The 21920-nt window shown below is 48.0% G+C and overlaps 1 long non-coding RNA gene across 1 annotated transcript; it reads left to right on the top strand.

The window, feature by feature from the left end:
• Positions 1-18190: 18190 nt before the first annotated feature.
• On the top strand, positions 18191-20097 carry LOC140843241 (uncharacterized). The gene is made up of 2 exons (XR_012120845.1): positions 18191-18379; positions 19231-20097. It is a non-coding gene; the product is annotated as an uncharacterized lncRNA (long non-coding RNA).
• Positions 20098-21920: the final 1823 nt, after the last annotated feature.

The raw sequence follows: 21920 nt of genomic DNA, 5'->3' as shown, positions 1-21920 counted from the left end.
TGGGCACTTGCCAGCATGGTCTTCTCTGGAGAATGAGGGAGGTACTTTATTAAAAGCCAATCTTAATAAACTTGGCCACCACATAGGGGAGATGTCTGGTCAGGCCCTCTCATTCTCTGTTAACATTCCATTTCTTCCCATCACCTGGCAGAGGCTTGCCTTTTCCTGCTCCTTCTCCTCTGGGACTCCTGTGGTTCTATCAGAATTCTGAGTAGTCGTTGAGAAATGCTCACTGCCCGCAGCCAGGAGCCCTTCTCTCTCGTATTGCTAGGCCTAGCCCGAACTTATCTAACACTGTGGGAAGTGAAACTGCCTAGTCGCATCTTACCTCCACTTTTCTCTGCCAAAGTCTTGATCCTCAACTGGAAGGTGTCACACAATACCCGTGGGCTCCCAAGACCTGATTCCAACTCAAGGTCAGAGACACCTCCCAAAACCCCAGAGGTGAGCGGTGACCCAGTGGTTGGTGAAATCCTAGCGAGCTCATCCCTTCGATGGGTTCTGGAAGGGAACTCAGGGTCTGGATGCAGCTGTTCAAACAGGGCAGTTCCTTTAACTCAGCCTTGCAAATAACTGACTGGCCTTCCCACCAGGCTGCCACTTACAACCAGGAAGGAACTCAAAACATACTTTTGCTGTTTTTTAGTGGGAGAACCAGCACTGATGAAAAGGAAAAAAGTTTGTTCTCAGGTTTGGTGCCTATAGTGTTCAAAGCTCTGAATTAAAGGACTTGAAAATACTGGAAGACTTAGGCTCTACCTTTTGAAGAGTTTTTGTGGGCTCTTCATAGAAACAAATTAACTACAATGGCCAAGCACCATGCCAATGAATAATGTACTAATCTGAATATGTAAGATTTGATGCAGACATAGCATAAACATGTATAAAGCAAGAATCAATGTTGACAAGAATAACCAATCATCACAGAGATTTTAACATACTTCTAATCATTAAGAAATCAAGCAAACAGTGCATTGATGCATGCAATTAACAAGTTTGATCTCATGTATGTATGTAGAACATTGCATCCAGCAGTTAAAGATTTCACATTACAGATATTTATTAGGTATTAACATTAATATTAATATATTTATAAAGATATACAAATAATGCTAACATAATGAAATTAATATATAAGATATTAGAGAATTAAGATTGACTACATATTAAATCATAAAGTAAATCTCAACATTAAAAAACATCTCATACCATGTTATCTGATAACAATGCAATGGATAAAAAATAATTAAACAAATACAACTTCAAAAATACCCACTTGTTTGAAATTTTCACTTCTAAGAACACACATTCATTAAAAAAATAATAATGAAAATCTGAATATGTTTAGGACTGAATGAAAGCAAAATTCTACATTTCAGAACTGTAGAATACAGCTTAGAAATGTATAGCATTAAAATGCCTATAATAGAAAAGAAGGCCAAAAAAAAAAATAAGAGAAACATCCAACTTAGGTTAGAAAAAGAACAGAATAAGCCCAAACAGAGCAGAAGGGAGGTATCAAAAATAACCACGGAAAGGAAGATCAACAAAGACAAAAAGTTGGCTCTTAGAAAAGATTATTAGAAACAGCATGGTAGTCTGTAAAAAAATTAAAAATAGAATTATCATATGACCCAGCAATCCTACTTCAGAGTACATAAATGAACTGACGGCTAGGACTCAGGTATTTGTACACCCATGTTCATAGCAGCATTATTCATGACAGCCAAAAGGCAGAAGCTATCCAAGTGCTCATCGATGGGTGAATGGAGAAATCAAATGTGGTTTATACATACAATGGAATATTGCTCAGTCTGAAGGAAATGCTGACATTATGAGACAGGGTCCATAAGCTTAGACAGAATAGGGTGAGGGCCTCTGGAAAAAGCAAGGCAGGATATTTGCAGTCAGAGCAGTGTAACTACATGCAAAGAAATCCCCCTACCAAAACTCTGTGTTAAATATTAAGCTCTTGAGTCATTCTTCAGTGAGATCAGTTAATATTCCCCAAATAAAGAAGAGTAGCACATGTTTTTATTTATGCTAATCATTTGTAACCATGTGTAAGGTTCCCTTTAGCATGCTAAAAGGCCCAGGCCTATGTGCTGTCTTTCCTCCTTCAGATCTGATGAGGTGATTTGCAAACTGGGCAACTATTTTATTAGCATACAGACCCAGCTGTAAACAACATAGTAAAAGGCAGGAAGGATTCCACCTTAAAGATAAGATAAAGATAAGATAACCCAAGAAGTTAAGAGGTAAGATTCTTAACTTACTCTTTAGCAAACAATACTTCAGCCTGCCTTGGGGGCTGGGCAGGTGGCCTTGTTTGATATGCTCCCAGACCAAGACACTGGTATCTCTGAGAAATCATCAGAGCAGGAAGTTGCTTGTGTTAATTCTAAATATTCAGGGACCACTTAACAAGTCTACACCCCCAAGCCTTTATCTGGTTCCCAAAAATCCTCAACTACCTATAAAACCCCTACATAACACACAACTACCGACTCTCTTGTCCCCCCTGGCATGAGCCAGGACCTCTGTCCTTTCACTTTATCTCTAAATAAAAGCCAGTACCTTGCTCTCCTACCTTGAGTGTTTGTGAAGCTCATTCTTCAGCTTTGTGAACAAGAACCCCGGCATAAATTATGCACCATAGATGAACTTTGAAGACATGCTAAGCAAAGTAAGTCACTCACAAAAGGACAAATATATGATTCCACTTACCTGAGGTCCCTAGAGTGGAGAAATTCATAGGGATGGAAGATGGAATGGGAGAATGCAATAGAGGGGGAAGTGGGGAATCATTGTTTAATGGATCAAGTTTCAGTTTTATAAGATAAAGTTCTGGAAATGGATGATGGTGATGGTTGCAAAACAACGTGAATGTCTTCAATGCTACTGAACTGTATATGTAAAAATGGTTGAAATGGTGAATTTTATGTATGTTTTACCACAATTGTTTTAAAAAAAGCAAGGAAGTAGAACATTACAGAAAGATAATGTCACCCTGGAAGTTGCATATATTGTAGATGTTTTCTGTTTCATTGATTGTTTCTCCTATTATTTCACAAGTAATATAATGTTTACTTATTATACCTTTATAATAAAAGTTAATTTCTCCATCATATCATTGATAAGTTTTCACAAATGCCTAGGGTACCTAACTGGTTTTCTTGGTTTCACTGGATATGGCTGGTAATTGTAGGTCTGCTTTTGTTATGTAGCTGTATTCCTATTATGTTAATGTGTGTATGCAATTTAATTAGTAGTTTGTTAAAACCTATACATGCTTAAGTTACTCTACAAGAAGATATGTCAGAGAAATAATCAATCTTCCCATGTTTTCTTCCATCTGCTACTTCTATAGCTTTTCTTCTTCCTTATTACAACCCTTTAGTAGAATTTGTGCCTCATATCGAAAATTACCGAGTATCGTAATTCTTCCAAGTGGTAAAGATACCTCAGGACAAATGCTGGGCATAGAAGCCACAGGGCATAAATCTGCAAAGAAGTAAAAAGCTAACCTTTTCAAAGAATATTGCTTCTCTCTCACTTACCAACTTTACATCTCCCTTCATGGCCCCGGAAGATGACTGGTTAGCCAGAGACGGGTAAGATTCCTCAAGGGAGGAACAACCTAAGACAGGCACAGTCGCAGTGGGGCCATCAGGTGAGAATTTGGGGATCAACAGAGGTGAGGCTTAGAACCTCACCCCCATTGTTTTGAGAGAAATCTTCTGCATCCGTGGATGTTTTGTTGCCCTTGTCTAGCTTGAATTAATATTTAGTCTACAGGCACACACCTGATCATCTACATTTGCCCTCTTACAGCACTAAATTACGTTTTCTACCTTTATCTTGCATCTACCTACCACTTCAGCATTTTATTTAAAAAAATAATAATAATAATAAGGGAGAAATGTGGGATTCACATATAAATCAAGTATAAAAATCAAACGAATAATCATATCTGACTTGATTGTTTATAGTTCATGATGCGTGATCAAAACTGAAAGTTTCTGTGATATGACTGCCCTTGCACCGTTCACCATGTAAGAATTTATTCACTATGTAAGAACTTGTTCACCATGTAAGAACTTGTTCGTTATGCTTCAGAAGATTGGAGACTGACGAGAATTAGGCTTGGGGTTGATTAATGATTGTGCATTGAGTCCCCTATACAGAACGTTATTGTTGTTAACAACCATTTGATCAATAAATATGAGAGATGCCCTCCCCCCCAAAAAATTAATTAATTAATTTTTGAAAAAGTTAATTTCTGGTGTTTCAAAAAAATTATTAGACAAATCTCAGGCAGTGCTGATGAGAAAAATGTTCGGAATGAAAAGGGAGACATAACCACAGATAAACCAGAGATTTCTTTTTTAAGCACACTTTGAAAACTTTGATGCCAATAAATATGAAAACTTAGGTAAAAGAGGCAGATTTCTAGAGAACTGACTCAAGAAGAAGTAGAAAACTTAAACAATATCCATTAAGGGAATCTAACCAGTAGTTAAACCTGTATGTGCCTGTACTGGATGACTGTCAAACTGCCAGTCCTCCCATTGAGTGATGAGGTCTTTGTCTAACTCCCTGGACATAAGTGGGCACTGTGACTACGTTGACCAATGGAAAACAGTAGAAGGGATGTACTGGTTTCTGGGCCTATGCCTTAAGAAACTGGCTTTTCCCAATTCTGTCCTTGGAACATTCTGGAAGCCCTGAGATCTCTATGCTGGAGGGGGACCACATGTAGATGCTTCAGTGGCTTCAGCAGAGAGTCTCAGTTGAGCCAACTTTTCCTACTGCTGTCCCCACCAAGGTGCCCAACATGTGAGGCCATCTTGGATCCTCCACACCAGGTCATTTGCCAGCTACATACCCCTGAGTGACCTCAGTTGACCTCCAATGAAGCAGAAGACCCAGCCGGCTGAAACCTGCCTGAATTCCTCACACACAGAATCATGAGATAAAATAAAATGGTAGTTGTTTTAAGCCACTAATATTTGGGATCGTGAGTTTTGAAGTAACATAAAAAAGCAACACAGAATTATTCTGGGAAATGGAGAAAAAAATGAATTACAACTGCTACTCTACTTTTCTTGACCTTCCATTCTTCTACTCCAGAAAAGAGAAAAAAAGAGATTATGTTGAAACTGACTATCCATACCAGATAGGAATACAAGAAGGAAAGAAAATTGTAGTCTGATCTATGTACATAGATGCAAAAATATACAAGTATTAAACTCAATCCAGCAGTGTATTAAATGCATCATGACCATGTTGGCTGTACACCAGTGATTATCTCACATGGAATGAAAGAGTCATATGAGGTGAAGGAACAGCTAAGCAACAAGGACAGTGGAAGGACAGATGCCCTGAGCCTCAGGCTCCTCTGGAACTAGGGACCACGCCTCTGTGCCTCCTGCCTTGTGCCTTGTCTTCCTTCCCTCTTCTCACAGGCTGGCTCTCTCCACTGTAGAAAATGTGGCTGGTAGCACTCCTGAGCCTTACACCTTACAGTCTTACACAGGAGGAGACAGTCTCTTCCAGGCCCAGTTCCATCATTTTGGAGGAACTGGTATATTTGCATAAGGTGCCCCTGCCCCGCCCCGCCCCAACCCCTTGGACCACTCGCTGGCACCAGGTGTTAGAGTCTGGGGAAAGGACTGTGTTTTGGCTTCTTATTGCTGCTGCAGGGAGTATCACAAACTTGGTGGCTTAAAACCACAGACATTTATTGTCTTACAGTCTGGAAGGTCGGAAGTCTGAAGTCACTCTCATTAGCCTAAAATCAAGGTGTGGGCAGGGCTGAATCTTCCTGGAGGCCCTAGGGGAAAATCTGTTTCCTGGCCTTTTCCAGCTTCTAGAGGCTTCCTGCATTCCTTGGCAATGGCCCCTTCTTCCATCTTCAAGTGTAGCACCTTCACATCTCTCTCTCTCTATGACCCCTGCTTCTATTGTCACATCCCCTCTGACTGTGACCCTCTTATCAGGGTCCTTGTACTTACACTGGGCCTACCTGGATAATCCAGGACACTCTTCCCACCCAAGATCCTTAACTTACTCACACCTGCAAAGGCTCTTTTTGCCATGTAAGGGAACATATTCCTAGGTCCCAGGAATTAGGATGGGGCCGTCTATGGGAACTGTTACCCTGTCTGCCATCAACTGCGACTGGCTCAGCTTGGAGCAGGTGTTTACCTCAGGAAAAACAGAAGTTGGGCTACTCTGAGGTCAGGGCAGCTCCCTCAAGGACCTCAGGGTAGGGGGAGTTCTCAGAAGAATGGGAACATTGCACAGAGGGTGAAAGGTTTCCACTTCAGTGGGATTGCTGTCCAATCATCACCCAAATTAGAAATGTGGGAGTCATTGATGCTTTCCTTCCTTATACCTCATGCAGTATCAGTTATGTTATTTTACCCACCACTTAAAGAGTGCTTAGCCTGTGCCAAGCATTGGTCTAAGCCCTTGACACACAGTCACTCATATAATCTTTGCAACAGCCCCATGAACTAGTTACTCTTATCAACTCCATTTTCCAGAAGTGCCAACACTTGTCCAAAGTCCACAGCCAGGAAGCTGAGAGCCAAGATTTGAACCCAGGAAAACTGGCTCCAGAGGCCACGCTCTTATCCCCCTGCAGTGCCTCCTTGAAACTTCTCCTTATTTTGCCAACAGGGCACATACTGAATGTCATGCTCTCCCCTACACCGTCTTACTTAATCCTTGAGGTAACTATCACTGAAGGTGGTCTGGACAATTTTACCTTTTAAACACCTCCCCAATACTATTACCTTCCACCTCTATCTCTCTCTTGGTTGACCACCACTGCTTTCTAACCAGACTGCCTGCCTCTGGCTTATCCGCCTCAAACACACCCATCACAAACTAACCTGCATACAATGCAAATCTGATGTGTTACTCCTGCTTAAAGCCATGAAGTGGAGGGTTCCTTCCCTACAGTCTAAGGGAAAGCCCAGCCTTATTAACATGCTCTCCAAGGCCTTCCATGAGCTGCCCTGCCCCCCTCTCCATCTGCCTTCCCTGCCACTTGATGCTCTGGCAAAACCAGCTTGCTCACGCGTCCCCTCATGTACAACCTCATCCCATTAAATGGTGAGTTTCTTAAGGGCAAAGACTCATGTCTGAATCCACAGGGCCTGGTATGTGGGACTGACCACCACACTTCAGAAGTGTGCAAGGGGCCAACACCAACGTGGCAGGTGCACTTCAGTGGATTGCCACTGCACCATGTCCTGGTCTGTGTTCTACACTTGGCTGTGATGGAGCCATAACAACACCTGCCACGGCAGAGTCGGGAAAAGGAAAGCTCAGGCTGGCACAACAGGCCCTCAGGAGTTGAACAGGCATTTATGTAACATGCTTAGGTTCCAGAAAGCACCTGCCTATGTACATTATGGGGAGATGGGGTTTAGGGCACTCAATGAGGTAGCACACTAAGAATTTTAGAGACTCAGTGAGTGACTCGTGGCCAGGCAAGGATCAGCGAGGAGGCCAGAGTTTGAAATCCCACTTCTGATGCTCTTTCAGCACTCCAGCCTGGCCTCCCCTATTGGATTCTGCTCTCTTTGTAGATAAGGAGTGTGTCTTTATTTTGTGGCATCCCTCTTGGCTCAGTCTGTTCCCTCTGGTCACAATGCTTGTCCCTCTTCTCTGGGATGGCTGGATCCCTCTCAGCCTTTGGGTCTCAGCTTTGATGTTTCCCCCTCAAGAGTCCTTCCTTGACCACCCTCTGCAAGATGCCACTCATGGGTTTCTGTTTGGTGGCCTCACATCGGTATGATTTGCAATACTCTCTTGTTTATTGTGTGTTGTCTTGGTGAGCAAAGCTTGTGGGGCAGGGATCAGATTGGTCTGGTCCACCAGTGTCACCCCAGCCTCCAGCAGGAGGCTGGCTCTGAAGTCCTCTATAAATACATTTTTGTTGAATGGGTGAAGCAGTGGAAAGTTACACAGGTTAGAAACGCCAAACAGCAGAGGCAGGCTGCATCAGAGGCGCTTCTCAACGCGGTTCCTCGGCAACAGGCTCCTGTCATCTGGGGGGCATGGGAGGAGGTGAGGTCAACAAGCCTGTGGCAGGGTCCAGCCCTGGGGGGTTTGGGGTCCTGGCCAAGGAGCCAAGGCAGGGACTTGATGCCAGGGCCTAGGTGGCTTTAATGCAACCTTGTTCTGGCAGTGTTCACATAGGCCTGCACGCAGTAGGATTTAATATGTTATAGCTGTTTAAAAAAAAAATAGATATCATACTTAAACTTCCAGACTTCTCTCTTATTTTTTTCTTTTTTAATTGTGGTAAAATTCATATTTTGTGGCAAATGTGGTAAAAATCCACCATTTTAAAGTGTACAATTCAGTGGCATTTAGTACATTCATTATGTTTTGCAACCACCACCTCTATCTAGCTCCAAAATGTTTTCATTAGCCCAAAGAAAACCCTGTACCCATTAAGCAGGCTCTCCCCACTCCCCATCCTCCCAGCCCCTGGCAACCACTGTGTTCTGTCTGTATGATTTATTGATTCTGGATATTTCATATAAACAGAACCATACAATATGTAACCTATTGTGTCTGCCCTCCTTCAGTTAGCATGTTTTTAAGATTCATCTACACTAGCATTTATCAGTGCTCTGTTCCTGTTTATGGCTGAATAATATTCCATTGAATGGATATACCACAATTTGTTCATTTATTCATCATGTGATAGACATGTGGGTGGTACCCATCTTTTGGTCCCCCTTGTTTTGGTCAGCAATGCATGTATCTTAGTGCGTATTTCAGTGACCTAAGAAAATGCTACCCCATTGTGTGTGGTGCCACATGTCACTAGTGAGAAGATTACATAGCTGTACAGCTGTGCCCTGGGGTCCTGTGCCCATCTTGCTGCCTTTGAGGGCAATGCCAAGAGTCCCACTGGTAGCCTCAGGTTATGTGAGTCTGAGTCCTGGCTGTGCCGCAGGAGCTCCCTGGACCTCGCCTGCTGAATGGAGCAGACCACCCCTGTGCTGCCCCCGTGCAGGTGTGTTGGGAAGCTCCTGCAGGTACAAGGAGCCTCTGTGAACTGAGAAGCTGAGCAGATAGGAAGTTCATGTTGCTGGTTCCCAGACCTGCTTGGCGCAGTGACTTGGCCTCAGGTGTCCCCGACTGTTTGGGTCCAAACTCTAGCTCCTCTACTTTCTGGCTAATTGGTTTAAGCAGGTTGTCAGCTTCTCTGAGCTACTTTTCCTGCCTGGGCCCCTGAGCTGAGCTGAGCTGGGCTGGTAACTTGATTCTCCTGCTCCCAAGCTTCAGATTCCTTCCTCTGAAATAATGAGATGGGACACCTTTCATTAAACTGCTGTGGAAAGATGAGGGTCAGGTTCCCTTTGAAACCCATCCATGTGAGCTTGTAGATACAAATCTTCATGCAGCCACACACACAAGCAGGGCGACTGTCAAAATATTTGAACAGGTAGAGCCAGCTAGGACACTTTCCCCCACCAACTAGGACACTGTCCTTCCTTCAGTCAGAGGTTCATGTGTGCCAGGGATCCAGAGATGGGCAGGGGCAACAAAACACCACTCTAGTGTTTGGGCCGATGGCTTTTTACCAGCACGTAAGGCAGTTTTAAAATATTTTCAGACAATTAAGGCCATGATGGTCTTTATCAGCTATGCATCAGAGGGATGTCAGTTTTGCACACCTATGAACATTTTCTCATCCATAGGCGCATAGAAGGGCACACACCTTTTCTCTCTGTCACACACACACACACACACCCTGCCCGATAGCAGACTTCTGACCTCCTGTAGTTAGTTTTCCTCGAATGAGGCCAGAGCTGGGCTGACTCTGGCGGCACACTGCCAGCGGCTACTGTTTCCTTCAGCTCTGGCCTGAGAAGCTGAGGGAAACCCCCGCCGCATCCTGCGCTGTCTTCTGCTCTGAGCGGGCCTGCACACTTCCTGGCCCGGGTTCCTTGCAGGTGGCCATGGCTCTACCCTACTCTCTCTACTTCCAAACATGTTTGCAGGGAGAAAAACCTACCCCACACAGAGTTTCTCCAGAGTCCTTCCTGGAAAGAGGCCTGTGGGATGAGCTGAGACGAGTTTTCCTACATTTGGAGCTAGGAAGGCTCTTGAGACAGCTGGTGCAGGCTCCCGCTTACCTGGGGAAGAATCAGGTCCCATGTGCTGGAGGAGAGCCAATCAGAGTCCCACGTGGAGAGGGTGATCAGACCACAGCAGGACCCAGGCTTCCTGATACCCCAGCTGGCACCGTCCACCCCAGCAGGTCACAGGTGATGTTCCCTGCATCAGTGTTCTGCCTGCCCCCTGGGCAGGGCTCCCATGCACAGCATGGCCTGGCTGGCCCAATTTTCCCTTCCAGCTCGGCCCCATGGCCGTCCTGAAGGCCTGCCTTCTGTCAGCTCCCTGTCCATCTGCGGCTGGGTCTCCCAGGCTCAGGCGTCGAATGGGTCCACCTGCTTGGCCAGCTGAGAGACACAGGACTGCCCTTTGAGGAATGCCCTCTCCTGGGTGTGTGTGGACCTCAAGCCGGTTAGAACTCAGCCCTCCCCATGCTTACCCAACACACTAGGCTGAGGGCTTCCAGGAGGCCAGTGCTGGTCCTGTGACTTCTCCTCCGCAGAGCACAGCAGAGGGCCAGGCTCGGTAGAGGCACCTGGTGCACATTCACTGAAGGAGACTGAAACTGGGGAGGCGAGGGGAGCAGGGAGGAAACAGAGTGGCGCAGCCAGGATGAGGGGCTGCTGGGCAGACTGGAGGGGAAGTGGGCGTGCGTGATGCCCTTTTAACCAGGCTGTGTGTTCAGATGAGGACGATTAGGCACGAGTGGGCACAGGGCCTGTGAGGAGCCCAGCAGAGCCGTGTGGGGAGGGCGCGGCCTGCCCACAGTCAGTGCGTGGGTCCGCGTCATGCTAGGAAACTAGGGAGTCTGGGTTTGCTGCAACTGAGGGAGGAAGACGGAGGTGTTGTGTGTCATGCCTGCTGCATGCCCTGAGGCTGACACCCGTTGCCAGCTGCCCTCCCAGGGAGGCTCAGAGAAATGAACTGGTTTTCCCAAGGTCACACAGGTACTAATTCAGAGGTGCACATGTCTCAGATACCATCCTGCTTAGAGGAGGGTGGGCTGCTCAGAACTCGAGGAGTTCTTGCACCAGGCTGGTCTCCCAGCTCCCAGCCCACCTGCTGTCATTCTTGGCTTGAGGTGTGAGGGGGCTCTAATGCAGCTCGCAGGCTCAGTCTAGAATGGGCATCCGGGAAGGGGAGGAGGCAGTGGAGGGCGGCCTGTGGGATTGGGGGTGAATAGGCACGGGAAGGGCTCCCTCAGGAGGCCTTGGAATCATGTGGCCTGCCTTCCTCAGCCCTCCTGGGAGGCACCCCTCTACCTAGGGGTGCACAGACCTCAGGGTACTGGCAAGCACTTGCTCAACACAGGCTGGGTGGTGGTCAGGATGCAGCAAGGCCTCAAAGACCCCCGTGGAAGTTCAGAGGAGAGGTCTGGGGACTGGCGGAGAGGCCAGGAGGCAGACGGGAGGAGGCTGCAACGGGAAGCCAGGGAGCCCGTGTCATGGCTGCTCTCCCTTTACTGCCAGTCTCATCTCTGCCCTTCTCTGCCCTGTGTCCAGAGTGAGGGCGCCCTGTCTCCACTGCCTCAAGGGGCCCCCCTTGCCCATTGGCTTCTCATTGGGGTTGGTCCCAAGGAAGCACCACGGAGACCGACGGTGGGGGGGCAGGAGCGGCTGCTGGGCTGTGCGTGAGCAGGCCTGTGGCCTCTGGAACTGGGTCAAGGCCCCCTCCCCAGCCAGCTCCTACTCTCTCTGAGGAGCTCCCGCCCCCAGTCCCCTTGTCCTGGAGGCTTAGGGGCTGGGGCTGTGCCTACACCTGAGGTGCTTCAACATCCCTTGCCGATTTCCACACCCTCCCACAGACCCTGAACAGTCTCCATCCCCCTGTTTATGGGGTCCTCTGTCTCCTGCCAGGACCCTGGCTGGGTTCCCAGCCTTGTGTGTCAGGACCCACAGTCAACAAGCACTGTTCTAGAAGATGAGGGGAGAGGGCCTAAAGAGAACTGACAGTGGCTGGGACCCTGGGGCCTGTGCTGGGGAATGGCGGGCACCTGGAGTAGGCTTCCCTGGGCACTGAGACTTCTGAGCCTAGGGGAAGCCCAGACCCAGCTGGGGTGCTGGGGACTGAGGTGGAGAACCGGCTGAGCCCAGAGTCGCAGCGAGGGTGGCTCCGGCCTTGCTCCCCGGAGGAAGAGCCCAATACGGTCCTCCTCAAGTCCAGGTAGTGGGGGGTGTCTGAGCCCGCAGACAGGCTCCCCACGAAGGCAAGGAGCTGGAAGGCCAAGGTGGGCTAATCCTCCCCTCCTACTCCCGCACCCCATGCTTGCAACCTGCAGGGATTGACCTGGGCTTCCAGCACACACATGGATTTCTCGGGCCTCGATGGAACAGACCTGAGCTTTGGGGAGGTGTGGGAAGGGGAGTGGGGTCAACACAGCGGCTTGTTCTAGCTCCAGTCTTGCTACTAATTGGTGATAGAATCCTAGGTGGCAGCTTTTTGCTACTGGGGCTGCATCTTCCCACCTCCCATGCCAGGACTCTGGGACTGTGATCTAAATCTACTTGAGAAGCTGTTGAGAGCTGTACTGGCTTCTCTAGAAGATTGGAGAGAACAAAGAAGGAAACTTAACCAGTTACCATGGAAACCACCCAAAATTTAAAAGACTAAAACAACACTTTAATATCTCAAAAATCCTCTTGCTGATTATTTTTTTCTCTTTAAAACACACACTCACATACAAATCCCATTGTACTACATTAGTCTGATGAGATGGGGGACAGATCCAGGATCCAGGATCTCAGGGGGCCATGTGATGCATGGAATCCCCAGAATTAGTTTTAGGGGCTTAAATTAAAACATGAATAAACATTTGAAATGCAAAGGATCTAAGTCTTAGGGCTGAGCGTTGCAGATGAATAAAGGTAAACGCTTTTAGCTTGATTAAAAAGGAGAGAAGATATGAGGGGGGGGAAGGGGGGCTGTCGGAGCCGAGGCAACTGGGTGCTGGTGTCAGGGGCAGGCTGCGCACCACTGCTCCCTCCCCAGCTCAGGTGTTATTCCAGCTCCACCCTGTCCCCCTGCCCCACCTTGCAGGGCCTGAGAGCTGAGGACCCAGAACCAGGCAGCGCAGCCAGAATTGCATGGGGCTGGCTGGTGTGAGTGAGAGGGTACTGAGCTAGTTTCCTATTTTGTACAGGCCATGGAGCCATTGCCTGAATGCCAAGTCCACTCCTGCGGGTACAGGTCTTGCCTCCCAGGGTGTCACGCTGGCCCTAGGGACACCACCTTGACGGCCCCTTGCTGTAGTTCCCCTCTGCTGGCAGGATGAGTCTGTGCGCTGGGGCTTGCTACCCTCTGGGACATTCCCTGAGTGTCCACAGGGCACCACCATCAAGTCTCAGGCATGTGTAGGACTAACCCCTCACTGTTCTAGGGGACAGGCCTGCCTGGCCACAGGAACCAGTTATAGGACAAGCAAGTGATACGTAAATAGATGTTGGCTTAGAGGTTGTGAGAGAGACTCCCATCTTCCCCTTTGGATTTGAACCTGGCAGTGGTGAGGGCTATCTCCATCTCAGAGATGGGAAAACCTGCCTGGACAAGGGAGCCAGCACTGAGAAAGCAGCACGGAGGCGAGATGATCCCGGATTGAGCTTCATCTCCATCTTCCCAGCCCCCAGTGTCTCACTTGTATGAGCTGATACATCCTCTTTTGTGCTTAAGCTAATCTGAGCTGGTTTTTCTATCTTCTGCTCCTGAAAACGGGCTAGGTGGTACAGACTTCACCTCCAGAGCCTGCTGTCCAAGGCTCCTTGCCATCTGTTTCTCTCCCCTTCTTCCTTCAACCCGATTTGCTGCTCTGCCCCCTTGCTGTGCCCGGCATACTGATCCAGTCGGCCTTTTCCAAACACACTGCGGGCCATCCCCATCCATCCACCCTCCAGGCTGTGGCTTACAACTCTCTCCCTACCTGGAGTGCCTGCCCTACTTACCTAAGTACTAAGTACTACCTAAGTAGTATTTAGATGAATAGAGCAGATTAGATTAGTACTAAGCATGAAGTACTACTTAGACAAGTACCTACTTATCTTCCAAGGCCCTTCTACCTCTTCCAGGAAGACCTGCTTGGAAGCTTCCTCCCGTGGGCCGCCCAGACTTCCCCAGTCTCCCCTCTGGCTCTGCTGAAATGTACTTGGCTCCCCAGGTGGTGCATGAACTCAAGTCTCATCCCTTGGCCTAGTTTAGTAGCGTCCTAGAACCTATTCCTATGCCACAGAACCAGTCCAGCAAGGGACCCATGCCTATGGGTGCTGTCCCCACCCCCAGCCCTGCCATGTTCAGAAAGGAGATGAAATGGTCATGTCATCCACCTTTCCGCATTTGGTCCTCATAATAGCCCTGTGAGGTGGGAGATTCTAACTCACTTTAACAGCAAGGACCTTGAGGCTCGGCGCCGTTCCTGCACTCGCAGACCTGGGACCTCAAATGTAGGTCTTCTGATTCCACCCCACTGTGTTCCTCTGATGAGAGACAGATCTTAAATTCCCTGAGGGGTCCCCGGGGATGTGTGTGTACCTGTCCCCGGCTGTGCCGAGCCCAGGGCAGGGTGGCACCTGTGCCGTCCAAGCCAGGCCAGCGTTCTTCCCCTGCAGACCCAGCCTGCTGGGTGTGGGTTCCAGGCAGCCAGAGGCAGTCCAGCCTCATCCTGACCACGTCAAATCCCAGAGGCCTCGTCGAGGGGTTGTGCCTCTCCAGATGAATGACATAAATTCATGGAAATGTTTTCAGAAGGGCGTTTTTCCTCTGCGGGTGTCCGCTTCCTTGAAAAACACAGGCTTGGAGGTAAACAGTCTCTGCTGCTGCAAGGGAGCAAATAAAGACTTCCTTCCACATCCCTGGCTCTGACAAGCCTGCTTCCTTTGCCCTTCCTTCCAGCGAGGCCCAAAAGGACCAGGCTCCAAGGATGGAGGGTGTCCCACAGAGATAAGCCGCAGGGACACCTGGAACTCCAGATGCTCTGTCTCCCCATCAGTCAGTGTACCTGGCATCCTGCCCACGTGACTCTCCCACTCCCATCAGACTGGGCCTGGTGCCCTTTGAGAAGCAAGAAATGAGGCATTCCTGAAAGGAGGGGTGTGGTTTGGTGACAAGGGAGGTTTGGATCCCAATGGGAAAAATAGTCTGAAAAATAGGGCTTGAACTATGCTTTCTTCTTATTTCCAGACCCTGGAATTTGCTCGTAAACACATTGTCAGATCCCATTTTCAGCTTCTCAAAATTAAGCTCTGTTAGGAAGGTTTTGTTTGAACATCCCTAACTACAGAGGGCAAAATGAGAAGAATTACTGTCTATTTGTTTATGTTTTATGTTTTATTCTTGCAAAATGCTTCCAAATACAGTTCACTTTCTGTCTGAAATTCATTTTCTCCCTAAGATCCTTGTGGGGATGCATCCTTCTGGTGATTCCTGGGTATAGATTGGAGGAAAACAGCGTAAAGCGACCTGCCTTCAGTCACCTGCAACCTAGAGATTGACTTGATGGGTTGGCACTGTGGCAGATGGGATTGACGATTCCGATCCTTCACTCTCCTGTGCTTGCATGACGCACCCACACCTTTGCCATAGACTCATAGAGGCAGAGTAGATTTCCCCAGCCCAAAGACAGGGAGGCTGACCATGTGACTTGCTTTGCCCAATGGCAAATGGACAGAAGTGACAGTGAGCCAGTGCTCAGCTTAGGCCATAAGAGACGGTGTATTTCCACTTTCCTTCTGCATTTCTGCCATGTCCAAGAGGAGTTTCCACTGGGAACTGCTGCCCCTTGATTCTGTGCCCCAAAGTGAACACATGGGGTGCAGTGTTGTCCCTGCTGATCTATGGATCCCTGAATGAGAGTAAATGAGTAAATGATGGCTATTTTAATTCTCTGAGTTTTGGGGTGATTTGTTACACAGCATTTATGGCAATAGCTGACTGTTACAAGTACTTAGAATTCTGTAGATAGTTGGTGATTAATAAATGGCACCCTCCCCAGCACATTTATTTCTAACAAATTTACTGAATATTTATGGTTCTGACAGGCACTGTGATATCTTAGATTCTGGTTATATGAATAATAATAACAAATATCAATAAAATAATAATAACTTTCATTAAGCATTTATTGAGTTCAAGATATCAGGCTTAGCTCTTCATATTATCTTACTTAATTCTTCGGTAATTCCTATGAAGAAACTGACAAAACTGAAGTTTTGAGAGTGTAAATAACTTGCCTCAGATCATACAGCTGGAAGGCTCCAGCCCCTGTCCTCAGGAAGTTCATAGTCTGGCAAAGGACGACACATTAATGGCAAACACTCAGGCATTCCTGTCTATGTGACTGGACTGATGATTATTATTCCAAGTTTAGATTCTGCAGTGAGGCAGTAAAAGGCAGACTGGCAGTTCAGGTAGGAAAATCTGCCCTGCTCCTGTCTGCATGCAAAGCCTTGAGCTGAAGTTCTGAAGTCAGGGAACAGTGAGGTTAGAACCTGGTATCAAATCACATGAAGGTGATCGTGCCGGGAAACCCACAGGTGCTCAGGGGAGTCCCACCTTTAGTGCTATAAAGGCTTGGTTTTCTGTGGTTCCGGGCCCAGTTCTTCCACAAGCATGTTGTGTGGCCTTGGCTACCTCTTATTGCCTCAGTCTCCTCACTTGTAAAATGGACTGGAGGATACATTTGGGTAATCTCTATGGTGGCTTCCATTTCAGAGATGCAGGGAGCCCTGGAGACCTGCTTTGTGAGGAAAGTGTCCCCCTTTCTCTCTGTTGTCACATGCAAGGAGGGGAGGCTGTGGGGCAGGGAAGTGGTGAACATGTCCTTTCAGCAATTGTGTTAAAAGCAGTACCAGTAGTCTCATACAGTGATATTTGCTTGGTTAGAGGCCATGATTATTGTGTCCCTTTATCCTGGATACTGAGATGGCATGGGATTTCAGCACCAACATATGGTTTATGTGCATGTGTGTTTGCGTGTGTGTGTTTTGCAGGGGTTGTGGCGTTCTGTGGGTTTGGTTTAGCTTTAGAAAGGGAAAGATCATACCACAGCAACAGCTACCTTTTACTGAGCTACTACTACAAGCCAGGCGCTTGGATTATCTCAGTTAATCCTCATAACAGCCCTGAGAGGTGGGTGCTAGGATCCCCATTTTATAAGGAGAAAACTGAGCCCCTTAGGGATATACCATGGTGCTTTCTCTTGCCCAGGAGCATCTCTTAGATTCTCCTCTTGAGAGAGAAGGATGTTTCTCATTGCTGTGTGATCTTGGACAAGTGCTGAATGTCTCTGAGCCTTTTTCCTTATCTACACAGTGAGCATAAAAAGCCCTTGCTCACAAGTTTGTGGTGAAGATTACATTGAGTAATGTAAATGTTTCAATGCCAGTGCCTGGGAAGTCACTTGATAAAGGTAATCATTTTATTTAGTGCTTAATAATCCTGTATTTACTTGAAATAAATAAGCAAGTCCGTCTCTCTGGATGAAATAATTGACTCCATCTTTTCCCAGAAAGTTTTGTTCTGTCTTTACAATGACTCACCTTGTTCAATTCCTTTCAAGCCTCTGAATCAGTGAACATCAAAACTTGAGATCACCCAATGCCTGCCAGTCTAGTCAGTTCAGAGCTTTTCTTGTTTTTTTGTGAGTCTAACCAGAGCACATGTATTCCTAACTAAGCCTTATGGGGAAGCCCTCTGAATTAGATGCAGCAAGCCAGGGCCATTCTGATTGAGGTAGGAAGGGTGGGGGTACAGGGCCTGAATTCCTCCCTGATGGGGGTCCCTTCTTCCCAAGGTGGGGGCCTCTTAATGTCTCTGAGGACCCTTGCCTTGTGCTCTTCAAAATACAGTCATGACCCACCACCAGTCTTCATGAAGTCAATTTAGACATTGTCACTTAGAACAGAATAGGGAATACCCTGTGCATTGCACACAGTCAGGGTGTGTTGGTTTATGCCAGTTTTGCTTCTGTTACATAAGCACCTGTGTGTTTACCTGACTGTGATGTAACAATTTATTTCTCACTGTGACTTGCAATCAACAAAGTTGGAAAGCCACTGCCATTCATGCTGATTCTTTCATTTCACATTAAGGGAAACAGAGCCCGGAGAGAGGTGAGCTGCTCCAGTAAGGGGCAGAGCCAGGCGAACACCCGCCTCTGGATTCTTCGCTTGAGTCTCCTTAACGCATGGCATGCCAGTCTACTCTACAGTTTCTGAGCATTACTGTGCCTCAGACATGCTCGGTAGGTACCTCAGATTAGAGGTCCCTGTGTCCCCACTACCCATGACAGTAATGACAAGACTGTTAGGATCCCCACTGAGAGATGAGGAAACCCAGGCTCCGAGAGGGTAAGCCCGCAGGGCACACAGGTGGAAGGGAGAGCCTGATTCAGCCCCAGGCGTGTGGCCCTGGAGCCTGCATACCCCTCACTGTGCCCTGCTGCCCGGGAGTAAGGAGGGCTCTTTGGGAACCCAAGGCTGGAAGGCGGGGTCAGGCCTAGGGGAAGGGAGTGCGGCACTTCCCCCTGGTGACCGCCAAGGGCCCTGCTGCCGGCCGGGCCCAGAGGGAAGGCGTTCCGTGGGCAGGGCCGCTCCTGGCGCCGCGGGGGCCTCCGTGGGATGGGGGGGGCTGCGTCCCCAGGAGGAGGGTCACCCGCCTGCTGTGCCCAGCTCTTTCAGTCCCGGCTGCAGGAGCCTCAGGAAGATGAGTGAGTGAGGGCGAGCCTGTTAGTGGGACAGCGCTGAGCCTCTTTTAAGTTGTGTCATTATTGATTAGCACCTCTTCCCAAGCAAGTTACTTCTCATTTATCTCGCAAGTGATCTTGCCCCAAAGTGGAAGCAGGAGCCTGTGGAGAGCAAATTTTGATTTTTGTTTTTCTTTTTAATATGAGTGTTCTAGAAACAGCTCCTACTATTCTTGGTCCTCTTTTTTGTCCCCATTGCCTAAGTGGTCCAGTCTCTTTCTCTTTTTTCTGCTACGTGTCTCCCTGGATGTCTGGTCCCTACGGCTTCTGTGTGTCCGTCTGGCTCTCCCTAGTCATGGTCTCTTCCTCTTTCTCTCCATCTCTGATGGTCTTCCTTTTTTTATTAACAGGAACAGAGCTGGCTGCTCTGAATTCAGTTGCTGCCCCTCAGCCAATTGTACCACAAGGACCACAGACCAATAACCAAGTGGGAAGAAGCTTTCTTGTGCAAAGTTCAGGGCAAGGCCTGTGTCACCTACCATTATTTACCTCTCCCCTCTCCATAGGAGCAGAAGGGAGCCTTTAGTAGCTGATTTCTCCGTGGGAAGCATTAACAAGGGGCTGGCAACCACTGGTGGCCTTTTGAGCCTTTTGTCTGCTCGGGACACCATCCAATTCCAAAGAGAACCAAAACCAAAATATCCCCCTGGACAAGGTGGGGAACTGCAGTGACCTCAGCACTAAGAGGCGATCTGATCTTCCTGCAGCACTCACAGGGTCCTCCCAGCCACTCTGTGAGGAAGGCCAGTGTTGTCCCCATTTTAGGGAGGGGGACACTGAGACCCAGAATAGTAAGTGGAGTGACTCCCCAGAGGTCACACAGCTGGTTCATAGGAGAGTCAAGGCTTGAATCCAGGTCTCTGACCCCAAACCCCAATACTCCTTCCCTGAAGCCTGTTGAGAAGGAAGCTTCAGAAAAATATTGGTGGAGAGAGAACAATCTACTGACCTCTGTTTCTCTGGGCTGAAGTGAGGAAGTTTCTGCAAAAAGAAAAGCTGGATTGCTCTCTGGAGTCTCCTCCTCCCTGGGGTGAAGTTTCCTGAGGCAGGAGGAAAGGCAGACGTGGTGGCTGAATTCCTTGCACTGTCCCAGAATCCTCTGGGGCTGGGGCTCTGGAGAGAGCTAAAGCTAGCAAGCCAGACAGACCCCCGAGCTGCAAGCATCTGTTTGTTTCTCCTTTGTCATCCCAGGGCTTCTAATAAAGTCTTGATTAAGAGCTTCAGTCTGATCTGAGCTGGGCAAAGAGTTTCAAGGGGAACTGAGGATGGTAAAGGGGGAGCAGCACCCCATCCCCCAGACATGCATGGTGGAAGCATGGTCATCAGTGAGACACCCTAAAGAGGGTCAGGGAGGCTCCCAACAATAGGAGTTACAGGGGAAAGGCACCCTCCCTAGGTGGAAACTCTTTCTTCATTGCTGGCTTGGAAAGTTAGGGTAAGGTTTTATTTAGGATGCGGGAGCTGGTGGTCTCAGCAGGTTATAATGTTGGGATGGAGGCTCTAGTCCATTGCTATCCATTCTGGAGATCTACCAGTGATTTAGGGGAGCAGGTCTGCCTCATCTGGCCTCCCTGGCAGGATGTGCAGTGCACAGCTCTGGGGGGCACTTTCCCGCTTGTGTAGTGCACTATCTCCACTGCTGTATGTGGCAACCTGGTCTGGAAAGGACTCTGAATTTTGATTTTGCACAGGGTCCTGCAAATTATGTAGCCTCTTCATATTCCGTGGAATATGCCTATTCTGCATTGTCATACCCATTCTACAGATACATAAACTGAGCCACGGAGAGGTGAAATGACTTGCATAAACTTACCCAGCCTGTAAGCTGTAGAGCAGGCCCCTAGCATAGATCTCCATTAAATGGAGTGCATTTACTGAGGTGGTGACCCTGTTGCTGTGGCCATTCTCCTGGGCTGGGCCCAGGAATGGACAGCTTACAAGTCCACAAATTCCAGGGGCCTTTCCCTCCAGCTATAAAAGGGCAGGGATTTGGAGAACCTCACCAGTCCTTGGAAAAACTTCCAATCTTTGAACAGGGCAGTGAAAACGGCCTTCCGTCCACACACTCTGATTCTTTCATGTTCTGGGAGATGAGTGAGATGGAAATGGAGAAACAACGATGAACAAATGTCATGCAAAGTCAATGGTACCTCCCTCCTCAGCCTGGGCCAGGCCGGCAGAGGCGAATGTCAGGAAAGAACAGCCCCCACCCCAGGCCTGGGGTCTCTGGATGACTGTGTGCACAGCTCTCTGACCAGTGTAGGAAATTAAAACTGCAGGTTGACCACCTGGTTGGTCTGCACCACCTAGAACAATGGGAGGCTGGTGTATCATAGTCACTACTGATTTCTGGCAAATTACCAGCCTTGGGAACAGGACTGCTTGTAAAGTTCCGGGCTGCTCTAAGCTGGAGGCAATTTATTCAAAGGGAAATAAAGGCCACATCTGCTGAGGTGATAGGGAGACAAGAGAGCCTCTTGCAAGCTTGTTAATGTGTGAGCTGAAATCTTGGATGCACCTGCAGTGAGCCCAGTGCTCTTCCCAGCTCAGTTTTATTCATTTGGAGAGGTTTGCAAAAAGATGCTCAGAAGGGTTTAGGTGAGCTCGGGAGGGTATGAGTTCTTTAAAAAATAATGAAGTCCTCTACTGAAGTTGCCAGGCTGAGCACATCTGAGGGGAGTCGTGGGTGGGAGGAAATTGCAAATGGTTTTTTAGCCTGAGATGGAGGGTGTTGGAACAAGTTCAGAAGGAGAGAAAATGCTCTGTTAGCTCTGAATTTTGAGGTTCTAAATCCTGAGGCTGGCTTCACACATAATACTCCAGCAGTTCAAGGCAAGGAGGGAGCCTCAGGGTGTGGGTGAGCATGGGTCTCAGTGCTGGAAAACTTGAGGATAGGCAGAGAGAAGGAAGAGGAGATAATTCTTGGACCTCAGTTTTCCACTCTGTAAAATGGGACATGGGAGTCTGGACCAAAATGGTCCCTTCTAGCTGGAACATTTTGGATTACAAACCTAGAGAAAAGGGACAGGCAGGAAGAGAT

Source organism: Manis javanica, chromosome 8, assembly GCF_040802235.1.
Source record: "Manis javanica isolate MJ-LG chromosome 8, MJ_LKY, whole genome shotgun sequence".
NCBI classification, from domain to species: Eukaryota; Metazoa; Chordata; class Mammalia; order Pholidota; family Manidae; genus Manis; species Manis javanica.
The sequence above is the reverse complement of the archived record's forward strand: the minus strand, read 5'-3'. Positions and strand labels throughout refer to the sequence as shown.